This window comes from Protopterus annectens, chromosome 5.part1, assembly GCF_019279795.1.
Source record: "Protopterus annectens isolate FY-2018-M chromosome 5.part1, PAN1.0, whole genome shotgun sequence".
Lineage (NCBI taxonomy): Eukaryota > Metazoa > Chordata > Ceratodontiformes > Protopteridae > Protopterus > Protopterus annectens.
Window position 1 is genome coordinate 679,022,232 of NC_056736.1, and position 22,778 is coordinate 679,045,009.

The window sequence follows — 22,778 nt, forward strand, 5'->3', positions numbered from 1 at the left end:
TTAAAGGAAAAAAATTTTTTTGAAACAAGGGGGTTAAAAAAGTTAAATATACTAAGAAGTTAAACTACTTAATTTAGGCCATAAAGAATTTATCTTACAGTTCTCAATGCAGTCACATATAAAAAGTCTGTACTAGGAAGCTTTCTGCAATGCCTTTGGGGTGAACTAATTGCTACTCTGGAAGGGTGGAGGTTTGAAATTTTTTTATGACTTCCAGGAGCTGCAGTAGATCTTAGCAAGGCTCTATGAGTATGTATTATTGACACGTATGTGCTAAATCTTGGCAGCCTCTAGCCAAGGGGAATAGCATAGGAACCAGAAGTCAGATGACCAGATGTATGTGATGTCATTCTGTAATCCATCACTAAAAATAATATTTTAATATTAGGAGAGACTGAAATTTCACTGCACTTTGTTTTTCGAACTTGACAAGGAAGCACCCCTCACCTACTTCATCTTACCTTACTCAAGTAAGTGACCAGGGAATAGTAATTCTTTAGATCAGTCAGGAAAATATAGTGAGGTTAGTTAGGTACTGTTTTTCCTACATCTGTGTGAATTTATTCATATAGGTTATTTTAATATTTCCTGTCATTGAAACGCTGTTTATTGTAAACAGATATTTAGTACTTCTGTGTTCTTTTATTACTTACTATTTAATAAATTTAAACTTTTCATTGTGGTTGGCCCGTTAGAGAATATTTTAAACTTTGAGAGTACTCATATCTACTGCACTGGTCAAACACCACCACTACTTGTATTAATATTAATTTCACTCAGAATAATTGGGTACCCTTTTAACAGCCTTGGAGTAGCTGTCTTTGGAGCGTCTGGTACCAGTAACTACCCTATAGTCTGGGCAGAAGGGGGCATAGCTAGTAAATCTGTGCCAACCTTTCCCCGGTGTATGTGTGTGTGTTGGGAGCACTGACACTGGTTTCAGAGAGAGTGTTGTGGAAGACTCGGCATGGACACTCAGCTAAGGACTCAACTCTACAGCTGTGCCAGTGGGATCTCTTACTGGGGATCTGGAGAGAGAGAAGGAAACGAGCCCCAGGACTCCGTACATTTCCTGTGCGCTCTTAAGGGAATTTGTGCTTGAATGCAGAGAGCTGCATCTCGAAATACTGGGTGTGTCCATTTTTGTTCCAAGTGAACATCCCTCTCCAGTGTCAGGGGTGAGGCTGAGGCTCCTTGATTACTGGCCCAGAGTGGGTGGGACATCACATATTGTTGAGCAGTGACGTGGATATTAAACTTCTGTAGCCTGTAAGCAATTGTCAATGCATTCTCAGCAGCCACAAGGTAAACATTCAGAGTTTCATTATCACAAGTTTTATTTATAGGTTCATAGGTTCATACTAGGCTATCTGCCCGAGGGCATTTACAAGCCTAGCCCATAGTTTTGTGGCTTACGCCACCCCTTTAGTATGGGGAACTATACCCATTATTTTGCTGTGCCTCTGTTGAGCAGTGACACTGAGGTAATCCCTGGGGTATATCTGCGATCTCCCATCCATTGGTCAAGATTTCTCTTGAACAAGGCCAGCGAGGTGCTCTGCCTCACATATACCGGGATTTTATTCCACAGCATAGGGAGTCTTTGGGTGATGAATCTATCCCTCCAGCTGGCCCTATTAATAGTCGTCGAGGTTTAAGTCTCCCGCCTTGTGGCTCTGACGGATCTAGATTTTTTGAGGTGAAGCATATTCATCAAATCTGGGTTTGACATGGCCTTGTATGTTAGGCAAAGGTCACCTCTGAGCAAGCGGTAAGCGACTGAATAGAGCTGAGTTCTTTCAGTCGGGCAGCATAGGACAGATGTTTGAGACCCTTTATCCTTTGGTGAGGAACTTTGTGGCCTCCAGCTGCTGCAAGTGTCGGGTCAGATACATTCAATGGGGCATTGTACTCAATCATTGGTCTGATGAGTGATGAGTATAGGGAGACTATGACCTCCCTTGATCTAGATGAGAATCCCTTCATGATAAGGTGGGCAATGTAGAAGGTCTTCCTAACTACTTTAGCTACATGGGTGTCGAATGACAGACTACTATCAACCTGGGTCCCCAGGTCCCTGATAACTTCTTCTATGCTCAGTGGATTGCCACCTATTTGGTAGCTAGGGGTAACCTTTGTTTTTCCCGGGGTATGACTATGCATTTTTGGCATTTAACTTTAGGCCATAGCTCTGGCACCAGTTATCCGCTTCTGTGAGACCCTTCTGAAGGATATCTGTGTCAGATGTGTTTTCTACTATGGCTTCAGTTTGCAGTCATCTGCAAACTTTGTCAGCCATAACCCTCCTGTGTTTGCTTGTACTGGAAAAGTAGATGCCAAACAAGAGTGGGCCCAGGACTGAGCCCTGTGGTACACCACTTATGACAGGCTTTGAGTCTGACATGGCGCCAGCAACTCTGACCCTGTGGGTTCTGTCACTCAGCCAGTTTGCAACCCATCTTGTGATGTATGGGTTAACATTTAAGCTGATGAGTTTTTCAATGATACCCGAGTGGGGTATTGTATCGAAGGCCTTCGCCAGATCGAGGTAGGCTGTATGGACTGCCTTTCCCTCATCAATGGCTTTGGTGACTGTTTATTTTTTTGTTTGTTTAGTTAGTCAGGGAAAGCATGCAAAGATGTCAGCAGAGAATTAAGGTAAGTTGGCAAAGAACCAGTTGGCCAAGGTGTGTGAAGCCAAAGGACTGGTGCATGCCAACATGACTAAAGAGGAAACAATTTCAGCCTTAGTCACAGCTCAGACCAGCAACCAGGAGGATAACCAGTCTGGTGATGGTATTTTTCAGCGCTCAGTAACAGGACAGTTACATTTTCCTCAGAAGACTTAAAAATCTGTCTGGAGTTAAAGTGACTTGAACTGGAGGCCAAACATTTGGAATTAGAATCAGCCGAGAGATACTGTGGTGTTTGTATGCGGAAGAAAAGAAGAAACATATGGAGTTAGAATCACCAGAAAGACTGCAGCATTTGGAGGCTGAAGAAAATGACAAACAGCATCAACATGAAAGAGAGATGCTGACTCTTTTGCCAGGGTCATGGAGGCAATAGGAAAGGGAATAGGAATAACTGAACCCCATAAGCAATAAAGGTCAGTAATTTTCTTCCCCAGTTTACATAAAGTGATAATTTTGATAGTTTTACTCATATGCTTGAAAGAGGATGTAAATGGTACAATGCTGACCAAGGTCTCTAGGTATGGTTCCTGACCCCCTTACTCCAGGGTAAAGCTGTAACTGCCGTTTCTAAATTGGCTGATATTGATTGTTTAAACTATGATAAAGCAGAGAAATGTTTATTTGAATGTTTTAAGTTAACAGTTGAAGCTTACAAAAAAGTTTTTCTTGAGCACAGATGCAAGGCAGATGAAAGTGTGTGTGACTACATTGCTGAGTTAAGCACTTATTTTCATAGGTGGGTGAGTAGATGTTAGGTCACCACTTTTGAAGGCCTGTCAGACCTTTTGGTGATGGAACAAGCCCTTAACACTTTGCCTGAGGACAGGAGAATCTGGTTGGTAGACCAAGTGTATAACTCTGCAGATGAGCTGAGGGAAAGGAGGATCTCTACTTAGCAAGCATGGTATCACTGCACAAAAAGGGGAAACCCAGTGCTGCACATGGATATAAGGGAACAAATGGTGGGCAGCCAAAACTACCCCAACAGAGTCCACCAGTAACAGGGGAAGCCACTAGTTCAAGTACATGGCCAGGATCAAGAGTTAAATGTTTTAAAATGCAACCAGTGGGGCCATGTATCATCTAGATGTCCACAGAAGCAAGGTAGGGAACAAAAGGTGGGGGAGCCAGCAAGTAAGAATAACAATATGCCAGTGGTAAGTTGTCTGGAGACAACAGGGGTACCAAACTATCACCAGAGATTATATCCTATCTTAGTGCATGGAAAACAGGCCACTGCTAAGAGAGAGACTGCCTCTGACATAACCATTGTGAAGCCTGCAGGGCTAAAGAGAAGTACTTGCTTGGGCAGTCCACTCCAATCACAGCTTTAGGAGAACCCCATTCCAAATGCCTCTGGCCAGAGTTCATCTTGACTGGGAGGGGGAAAAAGGAAGCAAGCAAGTAGGTGTGTTTGAGGATATCCCTTCAGATGTCTTGATATGGAATGATTTTGATAATGCAGTACCTTGTGTGAATGCAGTTACAAGCAGTCAGGCTTGGAGACAGGCATGTGGGGCAGGTAGCCTGGGGGAGATCCAGACAGACCCCACACCTGAAGAGGTGGATGTTTTGGGGAAGGACCTACCCTGTAGCTGTGAGCCTGAAGGTGAGCCACGGCTGCTGGTAGGTAATGATGTTCCCTTGGACAGAGTGATTCCAAGGGAAGAGGTGAGTGGTAGTGCCCAGGCAGACAGTGAGGCACCGCCATCAGAGGTTACCAGACTTCCTGTGGAAGTGAAGCTGGGAAGGGTCACAAAGATAGAGTTGAGACAGGCAAACTCTTCGATGCTACATTAAGAGGCTTGAGGGAGGTAGCTAGGGAGGGACCTGATTCTCAAGGAAAAAGGGAGTCCACATACTGGAACAAAAAGTGTTACTGTATACAGAATGGACCTCTGAGGGAGAGCTAGAGGATGAGGTAATACAGCAGTTGGTAGTGCCCAGTGCCTACCATCTGGCACTTCTAGCTAGAGCTCATGGCATTCCTTTTGCAGGTCATATGGTCAAAGCATAAGAGAAGTAATATGCAGAACTTTTATTGGCTTGGGATTGCAAGGGCACTGTGGGGCCTGTAAGCAGTGCCAAAAAGTAGGCAAGGTCAAGGCTCCTTTGAGGCCTTTGCCTGTGACTGAGGACACATTTCAGAGGATCTGAGTACTTCAAGTTCCACAGGGAAGAACTATATATTGGTGGTAGTAGATTATGCTACTAGATACCCTGAAGTGGTGGCACTGTCCTCCACTGAGGCAGAGAAGGTGGTAAATGCTTTGCTATATATTTTTAGCAGGGTGGGTTTCCCAAGAGAAATACTGACTGACAGAGGTGCCAGTTTCACGTCAGACCTGCTGGCTTAACTGTGTAAGCTCTGTGGGGTGAAACACATAAAAACTACCCCCTACCACCCCCAGACTAATGGTCTCGTGGAGAGGTTAAATTCTACACTAAAGACCATGCTACGGGAATTTGCAGACCAGTTTAAGAGAGAGTGGGACAAATATTTGCTCCATCTGTGGTTTGCGTACAGACAGGTACCCCAGGAAACCACAGGTTTTTCATCCTTAGAGTTGCTGTATGGGCATAGGGTAAGGGGGCCTTTAGATCGGATTAGTGGTGTGTGTGTGTGTGTGTGTGTGTGTGTGTGTGTGTGTGTGTGTGTGTGTGTGTGTGTGTGTGTGTCCCCGAAACCTCAGGACAAGTTCAGGGAGCTCATGGGCTTGGCCCAGGAGAACCTGGCAGGAGCCCAACAGTAAAAAAAAAAAAAAGGTTTGGTGTGACAGGAATGCTCAAGCCCAACAGTATGCTGTGGGACAGCAGGTTATGGTTCTCATTCCTGTCAGACACAATAATCTGCATGCAGCTTGGGAAAGACCCTTCAAAGTGGTACAGATGGTCAGTGATGTTAACTACAAGGTAGAACTGCTAGGCAGGAGGCAGGGGCACAATCTGTACCATGGTAACATGATGAAACCTTATCATGATAGGGAGGCCCTTATGCTAAGTATCTGCAGCAGGAGGCAGGATAAGTTGGGGGGGGGGGTATGGCTATGCCGAGCTAGCCAGCAAAATGCCAAGTTACTAAGGTGGAGATTAGGTTTTCAGGCATACAACATGACAGTGCCTCCAGTTCATATTGACACCATTTCTCCTCAGCCTCCAGTTCATATCAGTGCTGTTTCTCCCATTCCTCAGCCTCCAGGCATCGCATTCTTTCCTTGGCCTCTGGCAGCAGTCTCTCTAACTCCAGATGGATTCTCAGTTCCTCTGAAGAAAAGGTGGACTGTCCTGTCCCAACAGGCCGCACACCACGAACGAACACCAAACTGGATATCCTCCTAATGTCTGGTGTGAGCTGTGACTGCAACCAAGGCTAAAATTATTGCTTCTTTGGTCAGGTTGGCATGCATCAATAATTTGGCTTCATACTCCTTAGCCACCTGATCTTTGTCAGCTTGCTAAAATCTTCTGCCAACATCCTTGCCTGCTACCCTGACTATTTAACTAAAATAAATAAATAAAACCATGTGGAGTGAAATTCTGTACGTTTACCTTGTGGCTGTCAAGAATTCACACCTTAATGACAGCTACCCACAGGCTACTGAAATCCAATTAAAAATCCCACTAAGCTGCCAACCGTTAAATGTGAACTACGGTTAATATCCCACCAGACTACTACCAATATGTGACATCCCCCACTTAAACCTAGGTCGGTAATTAAGGAGCCTCAGTCCTTACCACTGACATCAGTGTGGGAGCGTCAAGGAAAACAACACAGCACAGAGCACACAAGAGTAAAATTCCACAATTTCCCTTAATACTACAAAAGGAACATGCTCTACTACCTGGGATTGCACTATATACCCCTGTCCAGCCCCAAATGTAATCCCTTATTATACATGTCAGAGCTATACTCCAGTATAAGACATCTGACTCACACTCAAAATAAATTAAAATCTTACACAAACACTTCTGGGAAGCCTAATACAGATTTCCAACCGTGTCCCGTTCTCAATACAAATGGTAAATGCTGCCACCAGAGTCAGACAGGTCTACATGCCCTTCATAGGGTGATCAATTATTAAAAAATTAAATATTAAAATAAATTATAGCTATGACCAGAAGCAACCAGGCATTCAAGGTGACCTGGGGAGCATCAAACAGGTATAAACACTCTCTAATCTCACACTGACTGTCCAGACTGTACAGCCACAATGTACAGTAATAAAAAACATTTAATAAGTAAAATGATTATAAGAATGTAAATCAATAATTTTCAAAAAACACCAGAATTCAATTACCAGAAATATAAAATTAAACTGTAGGACAGAAGTCCATCACTTTAGAAAAAAGTCTATCTAAATAACTAAACTTTCCTAATCTAACTAGAGTATAATCTAACTAGAGTATACTGTCCATGATCTAATCTAAAACATAACAGCAAGGTAAAGGCAGGTTTACAATTTTTTTGGGGAGTCCTTTTTCTTGGGTGTTCACTTAGCAGCACTGTAACTTGACTGCAACTCTTAACTAACTGCTCTTCAACTGACTTCAACAGTCTCGTTTACAGTCCAGATTAACAGTCTCAATTGTCTTATTTTAAAAATAACACTCGGCTGTTTGGAAAAGTTCTTTTTCCTGTCAATCATCTGTTCAAAACATCACCTAGTAACCAGGAACATTCTAATGACATCACCTACTGATCAGCTGATTCTTCACAGACAGTTTGTACTTTAGAATCTCCCTCAGAAACATGTGCAATTGGAAATGTATCAAAATACTGGCAGATTCTTTAAACATTCTGTATAAACATGGAAATACTCAACAGTTTAAAAACATATTTATATTTCCACAATTAGACATGCTGGCATACAATACAAGTTAATCTGAAAATACTCACAAATCTCCTGTCAGACATGCTAACCCAGATGACAGTGTTTTCATTTACTTCATATTCTGCATACAGACAGAGTGAGACAGTGCAGTTATGTAAAATCTTACCAAACAGTACATATCCTTCTTTTCAGTGCTGTAGTTTTCTTAACACGTGGGATCTCCTGCCAAGGACAGTCCAATGTCCAGTCAGTACAGCAAAGCCTTTACATCCTCCTAGTGTCATACGGCAGAAGTATTTATTTACTTACTTACATTTGTTGACCGGGAAAGTCCGACTGGACGCAGGTCCATTTTCAGCGGAGGCCCAGGGAGAAAAGCTCCACAATTAAAATATTACAGATATAGTTACAGATGAAGAATCCTAGCAATTAAAATATTACAAACAGTTACAGATGAAGACCATAGTACATTCAGTAGATAACTAGCATCTGCTCCAGCCAAGAAGTCATAGCAGATATTAACAATTACAATAAGAAGTTACTACTGTATAATAAGTAGATAGGCATGGAAGTATCAGAGCTTGCTGTAATCAAAGGTAGTTTGTGGGGTGGAAGAGAGGTAGAGGGTAGATGAAGTGGGAGAGTTACAAGGGCACAGCCAGCACGTTTTTAGGTGCACTTTAAGTAAAGCTTTGAAGTGGGTGCATGAGAGTGCAGAGGTTATTGTGGGGGGGGGGTGTTCCAAAATTTGGCTATAGCACTGGACAATAGTGCTTCTCCAGCAGTGTTATTGGCTCTAGTAACCTGTAACTGATTTTTTTGCTAGATCGTAGTGGTCTGGTAGTGAGATAGGGTTGGAGTAGATTCTGGAGGAATGGGACCTTTAGATGATGGTTTACTAGTTTGTGGCGAGTTGATACCACTGAAAGAGGTGAGGGAGTTCTAGCCAGCCTAGTTCAGTAAGTGAGAGACAGTGGCGACTGCGGTAGGATGCCCCACTGGCAAATTTTTTGATTTTGTTGTAGCAGGTCTCAAGTTTATTTAGATCGCATTGCCTTAAGTTGGTATGTATTGGAGAGGCAAAAAGTAGGGTGGAGATAAGGTGCGTATTCGCAACTGAAATCCTAGCTGCTTTGGTGAGGAGTTGCTTATTTCTGTACAACGCTCCTAGTTTTTTGTGGACTTTTTTATGGTCATGGATAAGTGAATGTCAAATTTGAGATTGTGAGAAGTATGCTCATCGTATAAGCATAAGGCATAAAAGGTGACACACATGCGCTCCATACTTGAGCTTAAGTGCCCAGAAGAACTACAGCAACCCCAAAAGAAAGGACAGCATGCACATCCAGAGGGAAAAACAAACAGATTGGCATCAAAGACCTCTCTGCCAGCAAAGAGTTCCCAACACAAGAAAGCAACAGAGGGGGCAAGAGGGAGGGACTGAAAACTGCAACAATGAAAATCCAAAAGGGAGGAATAGCCACCCAAGCCTGAAGTTCCAAAACTTTATTGGCTGAAGTAAGGACAACCAAGAAAGTAGTCCTCTTTGCAACACTGCACCTGGAAGAGGCAGGCTCAAAATGAGTCTGAGTCAGTTTTTTAAGGAAAAAATTGACAGCCCAAGAGTTAGGAATAGGTTTTCTTGGAGAGCTGATATGAAGGAAGCATTAAAGAAATTGTTTGGCCTCAAAATGAGACACCAATAGTGAGTTCAAGTGCAGTCAAGCAAAGACTTCTGACAAGCGAGCCTTAACAGAAAAATATCGTAAGCCAGCATGGAGCAGTTCACACAAGTAAGGAAGTACCAGAAAGTCTCCCACTGAAACAGGATCCTAGTAATGCTTCAGACACCAAACAGAAAATCTTTTCTATTTAGCCATACAGGATTTTCTGGCAGTAAGTCTCTTGGCCTCCAGCAGAACCCAAGCACGTTCTCAGAAAATTAGTGTCCAAGTGGGATCAAAATCCTATCACCCAAAGTGCCAACTGAAGACTGGCAGGTGAGGGTGAATGAGAGACCCCTTGTCTTGTGTGAGAATTTAATGATTGCCCCTGGCCAAGTGAAGAAGAGGGGGGGGATCCAATGCTGTCTGTCCAAAAGGGGAGTCACCAGCAAGAATATTGGGGAGTCCTTCCTGATCCTGTGCAAGACCCTGGGAAGTAGAGGAAGAGGAGTATAATCATATAGGAACATCCTCTTCCAATAAAAGGACATGGCATCTACATTCCAAGTCAGAGGGTCTGGGACTCTGAAACATAAGTTAGGAAGTTGCCTCTTCAGAGAACAGGTAAAAAGATCCACTTGAGCAAAAACCCACCAAGGCATTATGTGTAGAAACTCCTCTCTCTGATGTATCCATGTGTGAGGTTGTGTCCTGGACCTACTCAGACAGTCTGCCACTGAATTGTACTCTGAAGGGATGCAGACCACCTGAAGGGTTACCTGACAATGGATAGCCAAATCCCAAGCCTGAAGGGCTAGTCTGCAAAGAAGATAAGACCTTGTGCCCCCCCCCTCTTCTAAAGTACCACATGACTGGTGCTCTCTAAAAAGACCTTTAATGGGTCTGGATACCAAAGAGAATGGAAGGCCTGAAAAGCAAGAATGAGCACACTCATTTATTTTATGTTTATGTGGTCTGACCTTTGAAGAAGTAGTGATAAACCCTGAACCCTCAGATTGCTGGAAAAATCTACTCACCCCAGACTGGAAGCATTTGTGAACAGCTCCTGAGTAGGGTGTAGGAGTCTGAAAAGGCATACCCAAGACTGAGGGAGCTCTGTTGAATCTACCAGTGCAACTTGAGTTGGGAAGGAAGTAAGGGAACTGGAAACTCCAGAGGGTGGCAATGCTGGAGCCAAACCTTCTTTAGGTACCACTGAAGTTTCCTCATGTGAAGCCTGGCAAAGGGAAGCATGGGAATGGTAGGTACCATGGACCCCAGGATTCCAAGAAATTCCCTTATAGAAATGAGAGAAACGAAGTACATTTTCAAAGATGGAACCTTGAAAAAAAAAAAGAGAGAGAAGCCAATATTGGAATGATTTGAATTCTGCAATCCAGAAAAAATGTGGTCATGAGGAGGAGTCAGACTAGACTTCTTGAGACTGATGGTGAATCCCAGACTGTGCAGAAGCAGCATGGTGAAGTTCAGATCCTGCAAAAACCTGGATTGAGAGGGATCCTGAATAAGCAGGTCATCCAGATATGGAAATATCTGGATTCTTTAAGGCCATCAAAAGGCTAGGACAGGGCCAGAGATTTAGAGATCACTGGGACCACAGAAAGACCAAAGGTCAAAGTAGAGAACTTAAAATGAGAGACAGGAAGAAACGGAGAAATGTAAAAACGTCCTGAATAAAGATTGAATGGGATTATGAAGATAGCGTCCTTTAGGCCTAGAGAGATGAGAAAATCCTGTGGAAGTAAGATGGGAAGCAGGTCTGGAGGGAAAGAATCTGAAAGGAATGAAGGAACTTTAGAAAGAAAAAGTTTAGGACCGGTCTCCAGGATCCCTTTTTTCTGGGAACCAAAAAACATTCTGCAGTAAAAGTCTGTCCCTCTCTGAGATATTGGAACAGGTTGAATGGTGCCCTGAAACAGTAAATCCTGCAGAGCCTTAGAAAAATGAGGAAGTTCATTTGGAAAAGGTTGGGGAAGACCTGAGAAGGAGTGAAAGGATTTCCATACCATAAAATAACTATGACTGATATGGGACAGAACCCAAGAGTCTGACGTCACCTGTTGCCAGACTCAGAGAGAGAGAAAGCCTGAGAGACAGACGAACCTAATCAAGAGGAAGGGGAGAAAATATGTCAGATGAAGTCAGATTTGCCTGAAAAGGGGGGAAGAGTTGTATACGTCTGGCTGGGTTTGTAAGTGAAACTATGCTTAGGAACCCTCTTTCCCTTACAAGGCTGATGCGGTTGCCCATGCACAAACGCAGACTTAGAAGGATATTTTCTCTGAAATGTTGGTATGGGAGAAACAAAGATGTGTTTTTGATCCTGCATCGCTTTACCTTTGTCTTTCAGAATCTTAAGCAAGTCAGCAGCAGCTGCACCAAAGAGATTCTGATTGTCCAAAAGAGCACCCAGGAGTTTGGTCTTAATATCATCAAGTAAAGTCTGGAGGAGTACCTTATAACTAAACCAGAAGCAGTATCTATCAAGGATGCATCAGCTGTATCAAAACTACATTTGCTGGACTGGATGACAACCTGAAAAGTAGAACTCAATAAGGACAGTGCAGCAGTCTTCCCTTCAAGGACTGGAAGGTCAGACAACCCCCCCCCCAAATTGTGACAAAATATACCTGATCATTTAGGTTTGATAATTAGTGACTATGAAAGCCAGAGTGGCAGAAGTAGACAGTTTCCCCCCAGCCGCTCCATATTCCTACTGTCCTTATTAATAGAAGGAAGGGGTTTGGAAGAGGGCAAAAGCTTGGATGGCTTGTCAGCAGAAAGAAATCACAGCAGGTTCTGAAGGATACTTGCAGAGGTACCTAATGACCTCTGGCACCTTACAAAAAGTCAGGTTTTTTTGGGGGGCTAGAGGCTAGGAATCAGGAGCTAAAGCAACAGTTGCAAATGTATCCACAAGGCAGCCAACACAGGGAGGGTAGCATAAGGTTTAGTAGATTCCATCTGCAACAGCTCAGAATACCTTTTTTGAATATTACAGACTTGTGAGCAATCCCAATTAAAATACATCATGTGAACAACTGTGTTCCCAAAGGACTACTCCTCAAAGAGAGAGTCAAGACTCAAGGAATACTCTTCTTCAGGCCATCAGTCTAAAAGGATATGTCATTTGTGAGAAATAGGCCAATGACTCACCTCCAGAATCTACTTCCTCATCTGAAAAATCAGACGCCCTAGCCCTTTTGGCCAAAGTAGAGGACCAAGGAGAAGCAGGAACGGATACCCTGAGGTCTTCATAAGGTCATCAAGGCAATGAACATGTCTTGGGTAAAATCCTGCCATTGTCTATGTTTCTTCTGCACAGTTCTGCATAGTTTTCTACTTCTTCTTCAGTGGGACATCTGCTCTGACCAACAAGGGAGGCTCAGAGCCATACCTAGATTCAACCCTCACCAGAATCTGGAGAATCCGCCTAGGCCCTTCAGAAATGATCAGCTGTGGTTCCTACTCAGCGTCTGCTGTGGATGCCTGCATTGCCTCAGAGGACATGTTTCATGACAGGGTTACCGCAGAGGAAATCTGTGCCTGCACCAGTCTTCGGGGTCTTCATTCACTTCAAGAGAGATGTCCAATTGAGGCTGGACAGCAACAGAATCAGACTGAGACTTCTTGGTCTTCTGGCTGTACAGCAGGGTAGGTGGATTTGGTCATGGTACCCTGGGTGAACAGTTTGAGAACTTGGTTCTCATGATAAATAGATAAAGAGGAAAGATGTCTGTGAAGCTTTTTAGGCACAAAAGCCTGACAAATGGTACACTGGCTATGATCGTGTGAAGCACCTAGGCAGAACAAACACTTCTCAGGATGGTCTTTATGGGAAGGGGAAATCTGCCTTCCATGCTGACACATTCCCTTCTGGATGGCATGAATCCTAAGTATACAAGTAAAGGAAGAAAAAAAGAACCCCACAAGGACACTTATCTGTAAACGGATTAGTAGAAAGCAGCTCACCGAAAGGCGTTCAGACTGACTTTCAACTGTGGTGTTCTGACTGGCAGCAAATAAATTCAGAGTATGGAGTGTATGCACATCACCTTTTTGCCCTGTGCTTCTAAGAGGAACATATGTCTGATGTACAATGCTAGGAGGATGCAAAGGCTTTGGTATATTGGCTGGACGTTGGACTATCCTTTACAAGACAGCCCACATATTATGAATACTGCAAGAGTGACATGGAAGGACATCCACAGTTACAGACTTTCTAAGAGAAGGCAAACGAAACTTGAATGGAATCCTAGCTTTCAATATGTAATGTCAAAACAGAGAACAATCAGTAAAATGACTCTATAGCTAGTTAGAGACTAACATGAGACAGAAGTTACTGAATTAAAAGTAAAATAATTACCAAAACTAATGTTAGAAGAAAGACATTTGGCACAAATGCTGTTTGTGAAGGAAGGGTTAGAAGATGAAAAAACACCTATAGCTGTATTCTTACGTGAAAAAGGTATAACCTCTAATTCATGCAAACTGACAAAAGTATCCCTAATTTAGCATCTTTTCAGATAAGTAATGAAAATTTTAACAAAAGGGAGGATGTTGCGTTAAAAATGTCTAAATGATGCATAGCTAGAGTAGGAGGAGAAATACAGGGGAACGTTTGTCCCATTACACACCCATATTCTGAGCTGAAGGATGACCTGTTGTAGCAAAGACAAAGAATAAATATTAAGCCAACTGTTAGATTTAAAACCTTTTGGAACATTTGTGATTAAAATGGCATTATAACCTCATTTTGGGAGGACAGTAAGGAATGAACAAATCCAAAGGTGGAATTTAAAGTAGATTTAATTGGCCTGGTATGATGAAGGTTACTGAAAACATCCGTGCAACCTGTCTAAAATATCAGACGATGGCAACACATCTTATGTTCACAAGACTTTTGGCACCTATGCCTCTTTTTGAAGTTTCATTTGCGTGGATATCCATGTATTTTGTGGGTCCTCTGGAAAAGTCTTGTAATGGCTACCAATACATTACAGTAATTATCGACTTAGTCACAAAGTTTCAGAAGGCAGTACTCCCATGAAAGAACAATGTTAAATTAATAGTTGGAGAACTAGTGTTCCTTTTCTCCAGGGTAGAGAGTCCCAAAAATACTTCATAGTAAAGAGAATCCCATTAATGTTCAGAATAATATAACCAGCTTTGCCAAGTTTCAAAGTGAAGGAGTTAAGAAGTTTAGTGCACCACTTTCAGAGCAGTTTGGTTAGTGGAGCACTTCAATAAAACCCTGATGTCTATGCGAAAGACAGCTATTGAGCAGGATGATGAGAACTGGGATGTGTTACTTCCCTATCTCCTCTTTTGCTGTGACAGAAGTGGCCTGACCCTCAACAAGACTTACCTTATTTGACTAACTAAGAAAAACAAAAAAATGGAAGGCGAAGAATTGAGCTGAAACTGTGGAGGCCTAGAGAAGGATCTTGTGTGGAACTACAGAATAAAGTGGAGCTAAAACCTATTGATTTACTGAATAGACTGCAACAGAAGGACATGCACCTGGACACAAGCCTTGCAGGCCAGAATTGTGGACTATGAACTATGAATTGTTTGCCAAACTGCAACTGACTAAATTTGTGCTCTAAGTTACTGAACCAGCTGTTTGTTGCATGCTGTCAAAGGCTGAACATTTTTACATTTTTGTCATTGTAAGCAAACCATATTAAACCAGAATCAAGTGCCCAAACATCCCTATGTATAACTGTATGTATATGTATATATATATATATATATATATATATATATATATATATATATTGGCATTTGTTGACTGGGAAAGTCAGCTGGGCACTGGACCCATTTTCAGTGGAGGCCCGGGGAGAAAAGCTCAACCATTAACAATACAACAAAACTTATACAGTTAGATTACAGATCTGGGGAGATAAGGCTCCGCAGTTTTAAAACAAAACAGAAAAAAAACAAGTGAGTGCTACAGAAAAGTACACAATTGCAAAGCAGATGTTACATACATTATTCAACAAGCTTCAAAATTTCAGTTAAAAAAAACTACAACACAGAAATTATATACTTTGTGATGGACATATAAATAAGGTCTTCTATTACTTGAGTAAAGATGAGAGGTGTTGCAGGGTAGGGTTTTTGTTTAGTCGGTTATCTACTTAAGGGGGTTTACACTGTATATTACATGTACAGCTTGGATTTTGTAACAAGTAGGTTTTTAGTGCAGTTTTAAAGGGCTTTGGGGGGTCTAGCTGGGTAATGCTGGAGGGGAGGGTATTCCGTAGTTTGGTGATGTATGAATATAGGGATTCTCCTGCGCTCTTGTTGGGTTTGGCTACATTTAATAGAGTTTTCTCAGAAGAGAGGAGGGACTGAGTAGGGATATGTGTGTGTAAAATGGACTGAAGAGCGGGGCAGCTGTCGGGTTGAAAAATTAATTTATAGGCCATAGAGAGTTGAGTGAATTGGAGATAGTGGTGGAATTCTAGCCAGGATAGGTTTGAGTGGGCGGTACAGTAGTGTGAGCAGGTGGGCAAGTTTGATGCAAATTTTGCTATTTTATAGTAGCACTGTTGTAGCTTACTACCAAGTGATGTACAGAGGTTGGTGAAAATGGGACTACCATACATAAGGGAATGAGCAAAGTATTTGCTAGTTTGTCCCTAGCTTGCTTATCAAGGTATAGTTTATGTTGGTATAATTTGCCTAGTTTGAAATGGGTCTTTACCATGTTCAATATATGTTGTTCAAAGGAGAGTTTGTTGTCGATAGTAATTCCTAGTAGTTATGTGAATTGTGCCTGTTCGATTGATGTCTTTGTTATGGGAGAGGATGTTGAATTCAGTAGTTGGAGGTTTTGATGAGTTAATAACAGTTCATTTTTTTTTTGGGGGGGGGGGGGGTAAGCATTAACTGAGAGTAATTCAGCCAGTTTTCTATAGAGGAGAAAGCATATTGGGTTATTTTTTGGAGGTGAGTGAATTCATGTGAGGATGAGATGATAGTTGAATCATCTATATACTGAATTAGTATGCTGTCCTGTTAAGCTTTATGTAGATCATTAATGAAAATGTTAAAAAGTACTGGTCCTAATATGGATCCTTGTGGGACACCTGTATTGTTTACTAAGAAATCAAATAGTTGGTTTTGTCACCTCACTGATTGTTGTCTGTTGTTTAGTTAGGAGGAAAACCAGGTTATTACAGTATGAGAGCAGCCAAGTTTCTGTAGGTGTTGTAAAAGCTTAGGGTGAGATACAGTGACGAAAGCTTTTGAAAGGTCAAGCAGGAGTACAAAAGTGGATAAGTCAGTGCCAAGAGCTTTGTTCACTATGTCAGCAAAGGAAAGTAGGGCTGAAGTAGTGCTATGACTTGGGCGAAATCCATGCTGAGTGGGAGATAAGAGGTTGTTTTTGATGAGGTGATTTAGTAGTTGGGTTTGAATGCATTTTTCTAGGATTTGTGATAGTGGGGAGAGGATAGAGATGAGATGGTAGTTTGATAGAGCATGGGCATTACCACCTTTGTGAAGAAGTGTAATTATGGATTTTTTTTTCCATAGTAGGGGGACATGTGATTCAGTAACGAAGCGATTGATAAGAGTGCTGACTGGATAGGCAATCGCCTTGGCTGCTAGCTGTAAGTATTCTGATGGTAGATTATTGGCTGAGAGTGAGCAGGGTTTTAATTTGGTTAGAAATCTTTGAATAAGGGATGTAGGCACGGGTTGGAAAGAAAAAGGTGAGTTGGGTGGAGAGTTATTCAAGGGGGGTAGGGGGTCTACAGTGGTAGTGGTAAGGGTGGGATTTGTTTTTGAGGGCGAGTCCTTTTTTACATTTTAGATGGTGTCAATAAGTGGTTATTGAATATTTGGGAGATTTGGAGAGGGTTTTTGTTGGGTGCAGATGAAGTATTTTGGATGTTACCAGGATTCAGAAGGGAGGATATTGATTTCCAGAATTTTTGGGGGTTGGTATTTTGGGAGGAGAGTTAAGAGGAGAAGTAGGATTTTTTGTTAGTTATGTTAAGTTTCTTTGTGGCATTTCTAAGTTTTTTGTAATTTAGTTCATTTTCTGTGGTCCTACATTTTTTCCAAGTTTTCCAGGCTTTTTCTCTGGACATAAGGGTTTGTTTGGTATGCTTCATCAACCAGGGGGTATGGTTTGGTTTTGAGCATTTAATATGAAGGGTGCTAGGCTGTTTAGTGTGTTGAGAAAGGTGCTGTTAAATTATTGTACAACCTCATCTAAGGGCAGTGCTTTTAATGGGAACCAGTTGTAAGTTTGTAGGGTAGTTATAAATGTTTCATGGTTAAAGTGGGCAAGGTTCCTGATTGATTTTTATGTGTGAGGTTTGGGGATGTGTAAATGGGTTCTGTAGATGTAAGCAGGTAGGTGGTCACTTCGGGTGTTGGGGAGAGTACCAGTACTGGGGGTGGGATACTAAGATCCAATCTACTATACTTTCGGCTTGGGTTTTTAATGCCCATGTAAGCTCTGAGATAAGTCGTGTGAAACTATAGAGATTAAAGCTGGTGTTAGGAGATTTGGAAATTAGGTTTTGCCAGTTGATGCTAGTATCACCTAGTATGATGGTTTCTTGGGGGATAGTGTAGTTTATCCATCCTAAGAAGTCTTCTAAGTGTGTGATGTTGTGACCGGAGGGAATACAGATGGCAACAATACACAGCTGTTTGTAATGGTTAATAAGTAGGAATGTTGTTAAGATTTCCAGGGAACGAAATTGTGGACTGACACTGGATGTATATTTATTGTTAAGGAGTCTTTAGATATTAGGGCTACGCCCCCTCCTTTTTTCTGGGCCTTACCTTTACAAATAATGCTGTAGCCAGGTGGAAGGATTTCAGAGTCTAATACATGTGCTTTGAGCCAGGTTTCAGTTACTGCTATTATGTCAGGGGAGTGGTGACTAAGACAGGACTGAAATTCTGTAATTTGTTGCAGAGACTTCGAGCATTGATCGTTATGAAGTGCAAATCACGGGTTTTAGGGGTGTGGGCATTATTAGATAAGTTATCAGGTCCAGGGTTGGGGTGTTTATCTCCCCATTGGGGTAGGACTATGAGGAGATAGAATACAGTGTGTGGTTGGTGATTTTTTTAGTGAGAGTAATTGAGGGTAATGTAGTGTTAATTTAAGTTTAGTGGGGGAGGGGGAGGGGCAAGGTCTGGATGAACAGAGGGTGTTACCTGCTAATAGGGATGGAGATATGTTAGAGTAATTATATAGGCTGACTTGTGAGGTGGTGATTTGTGTTGTGGATTGTGGGGGGTGAAATTCTTAGTCTAGAGTCAAAAGAGGTGGACCGAGATAAAATGAGGACAGGTACGATATGTGGTATATTCTTATACTGAGAGAAAGGTGGATTTGTGTGGAGAAGTAACTCTGGATAGTAAAGGAAAACAGACAAAGTATGTTTAGAATTAAAATGCTAAGTGGGTGCAGTTTTACATGTTAAGCCTTTAGTTTAGCAGACAGGAGGGGGAGGAAGGAGAGGTTAACATTAATAACATTGTAGTGGGTTTTGTGAGGGTAATAGCAATAACTCTGAGACAGAAATAGAGATGAGTCTTCAGAGAAGTCCACTATCTGATTTCCAAAAGACAGGGGGACTAGGGAGCATTTGTTTGGTTGCACGGGGGTAGTGCAGCTATAATTAAGACGTCAGTGATGAAAAAACACTAAAGGAGGGCATTTCTGTCTTAAAATCCATCTAAATATCTAAAAATGCAATGGGGGGACTAGGGATCTGGGAAGGGGTAGCAGAGTTCCCTAGCAGCATGCTCTCAAGGGCAAAAAATATCTAAGTACAAGTATAAAAATACCATGAGAAGGAATTACACATGCACAGTATTCTTTAGATATGCTTGTTTCTGTGGCTCTGAATTACTGAAGGTAGAATCACCAGGTCACTGATTAGGTAAAAAGTACTTTGTGGTGGAGTTTAATGGCAAGGATTTTTAAGGGGGCAAAAACTATAAGAGAGAAGGAAAAAGCCAGAGAATGGTTACATAAAGGTAAAAAACATATGGAGGATGCAGCGTACATTAAATTATGCAGTCATTAAAACAATTAAACAAGACATGTTTAAATGCAGACCAGAGTAAAATATTAACTTTTTTATGTAGCAATTTAAGATAATGGATACTCAAATGGTGAAACACAAAGCAGAGCTCTGCTTTGTTTCTAATAGCAGTCAGAGATTGCATATAATAAAAAGTTACAATGCATAGTAAGAACAAAACATACAGTGGCAGCACAGTCTGTTGTGGCTGATTTAGCCTGAAACTGGCAAATATCATCCAATACACCCCTAATAATTTCAGATTATTTAAACAGTATTACAGAACAGCAAAAATAGCTAATGGGTAGGTTTAGTACTACGCCAGAGTGGCCTGCTTAGCTGTTCTACTATGCTATTAAGTTTGTACAAATTAAAAATATATATATACACACACGCACATATATAAAACATGTAAACACACACAAACATGTTCAGACTTACAGTAAAATATACATGGGTAGATGTATGTACATATATATATATATATATATATATATATATAAACATACATACACGCACACGCACACACACACACACACACACACACACACACACACACGTGTGTGTGATGCTTAACACACATACACACCAATATGTATAAAGATTTCAATATCCCCACTAGACAGTGCTCCATTAAAATCTTTTTAATACTGTGTCCTGTTTGGGAGACTAAAAGTGTAGGAAGTAAGGTTAGCAGTCAGAGTGCAAAGTTAAATAACAGAATGGAGAAGCTGAAGTACAAGAAACAACTCACAGCTCTGGGTATATGCACAGTGGGAGAGCAAAGAAAGTACAGATTTCACTGCTGTATCAGAGGGAACTGGGAAGATAAAACTAAGGAAGAAGTACACAGAATAAATAAAGAGGGCATAGGAAGCACAGAATTTCTGGCAATTTAAAACTGACTGAAGAAAACTAGTAGCTGGATAATGTTCTAGAGAATGCCTGTGTGAAATTCATAATCATCAACCAAGGTTGCTGCAAAGCAAAAAGTTCTTTATGCCCTGAGGTTCATTAACATTAGACAGAAATGACCAGGGTTGCAAGAAATACAGCCTTTGCAAAGAGGGTGTTGGAATTTTGCCCTTCACCAAAAATGATATTTTGGGTCTTTATGTAAATCCTGTTTCAAACATTTTGTTTCAGAAAAACAGGGCACACACAGCGCAACTTCTTAAAATTCAAAGAAGCATTATTTCATGAAGTTATGTGATGTGGCTGTCACTGTTGAAATGATACCCCGACCCAGTCTGCAAAATGGAAATAAGGGGTTGTGGATGGATGGATGTGATGCACTCCCATACAGAATGGAGGAGAGCTGGTCTCACTGGTAATCTTGAGTCTTTCTGTAAAGACAAACAAGGTAGGAAAAAGAAAAATGCTGAGGAGTGTTTAACAGTCAGGTGGCGTGAACAGATTCTAGTGGCATTTGTACATATATTCTTATTTCTAGTTTTGCAGTCCCATGACACCTGGTTCATCTACTGCTCTGGCAGGTGCTCCTCCTCGATTTCCAACCTCCCTGCATGGCCTAACCCACTAGAATTAAAGGCCTGTCCACTCCCCCTACATTGACAGAGCTGGATAAATCTTTAAGTAAGACAGAGAAGTTGAACAGGGGATTAGGAAGCCCAAGTCCCAGTACCACACATATTGTCACAGGTGTTTGCTTGAGCCCCATGAATTTGACATACTGGATTTTAAATCCTTCAATGACCATGTAATGGTGTTGTGAGAAGGCAGCTCCTGCAATTTCAATAATATGCCCTTTAGTGCCTGGCCACCTACACTGAGCTGCCTCTCATCACAGCTCCAGTTTTGCCACCAGAGCTCATGACCTTGTGCATACCCCCACCATATCGCAATACCCACATCACTGCAGGAGATTAGCCGACACTGCCTTGGCATACGTCTACACCCACCATTAAACTCTTCCCATGTCCAAGCCGATCATCAAACCTGGATCATCTGGGTCACAGTCAATTACATTTTTCTGTGCCACAGAGCCAACTATATGTTCATATTCACTAATATTCAATGGTTTGCTTCAACAAATGTAGAAGTAAAACACTGAAATGAAAAAAGATAATCTATTTTCGTGTATTTTGTGAACTTTTTACTGACATTACAACTTAGAAGTAAAGTGTTGTATCAAGAGTTTCCTTGCTCTGGTTGACTATGATGCTACAAAGTAAGTGCACATGTAAATCACACGTGGGAAGAGAAAGAGCTATGTATATACTGTTGCACAAAGTAAAACTACACATTTCATAAATTTTTTCAGATATAAAATATCTCATTTGGTAAAACAGAAAACTATTTCTGATACCAGAAGTGGCAATTACCATTTCATCTGTACATTTTACATTTTTGCCCCTTCTTCCACCTATAAAATACATACTGGTGCATAACCCATCTGACACAAGCCAATGACATAATGACACTATTCAATCTTTTCTATCTATAGTTATTTCTTAGTACTACGTAAACAAACAAAAAAACAGTAATTACATCTGTAGAAGAGTTATACACTAACAGATTTAAAGCAACAATGAAATAGAAAACAACAGCTATGTACTTACCAATGAACCAGCTTATCTGCAAAGGCTCTTCTCAGTAGTGGACAAACAGTGAGGTGCTCTCTTGTGCTTTCCTATGTTTGGCTACTCTTTTATCCCAGTACTTGGGGTTAGAGGCTGCATGGGCTTCCAGTCAAGGAATGCCATGGTACAAGGTATCAGTCTAAGACATCATGCCTTGCCAATGCCACTCAGTTCAAAACACACACACACACACACACACACACACACACACACACACACACACACACTTCATGCATGGGCACAACCTTGTGATATATAAATATATTCTTGCCTGACTTAGTGACATCTCCACCAGCACCTAGATGTATAGAAGCCATCCAAATACAAGGGGGCAAATGAGATGATGATAAACACACCCACTGCAGAAGACAACCTCATATAACAATTGATACTGACTGTATATCTGACTCAGTAGAATTCTGCAGCTTCTGGTATACAAGAATAAAAGGATGGCTGAAAGTATGAGTTCAGAAGGCCAAATCATACAGCAGCAAAATGCCAAAGGCACCCAACTTGCAGAATCATATCCTAAACCAGAAAACTTTGTGAATTATGAATTGAAGGCCAAAGGACATTTGCTCAATTGTTAACATGAAATATAAGTACTTGAAACAAACATACTTCTACGGGTCCCCTTCAAAACATCTACAACCCATAACATCTGATTTCATAACACTGAGACCAGAACATCTAAAACCCAAAACATCTAATGATCATAACATCTAACAGTACAAATCACATGAAAATAACATCCCTTCCACACATAACGACATATAATGACACCAAACACACTTTTTACTATGTTTCTGCAGGGGGACTTGATACAGTGGGGTTAGGAAATTAACTTTTTTCCACTGCAGTGTGATCTTGGAGTTGGTATATTTAATTTACGGGG

General features: G+C 41.4%; 1 protein-coding gene across 7 annotated transcripts in view; it reads right to left on the bottom strand.

The window, feature by feature from the left end:
- PARP4 (poly(ADP-ribose) polymerase family member 4) overlaps positions 1–22,778 on the bottom strand; it is a 2,883,551-nt gene that overhangs the window by 2,570,548 nt on the left and 290,225 nt on the right. The window lies entirely within an intron of this gene.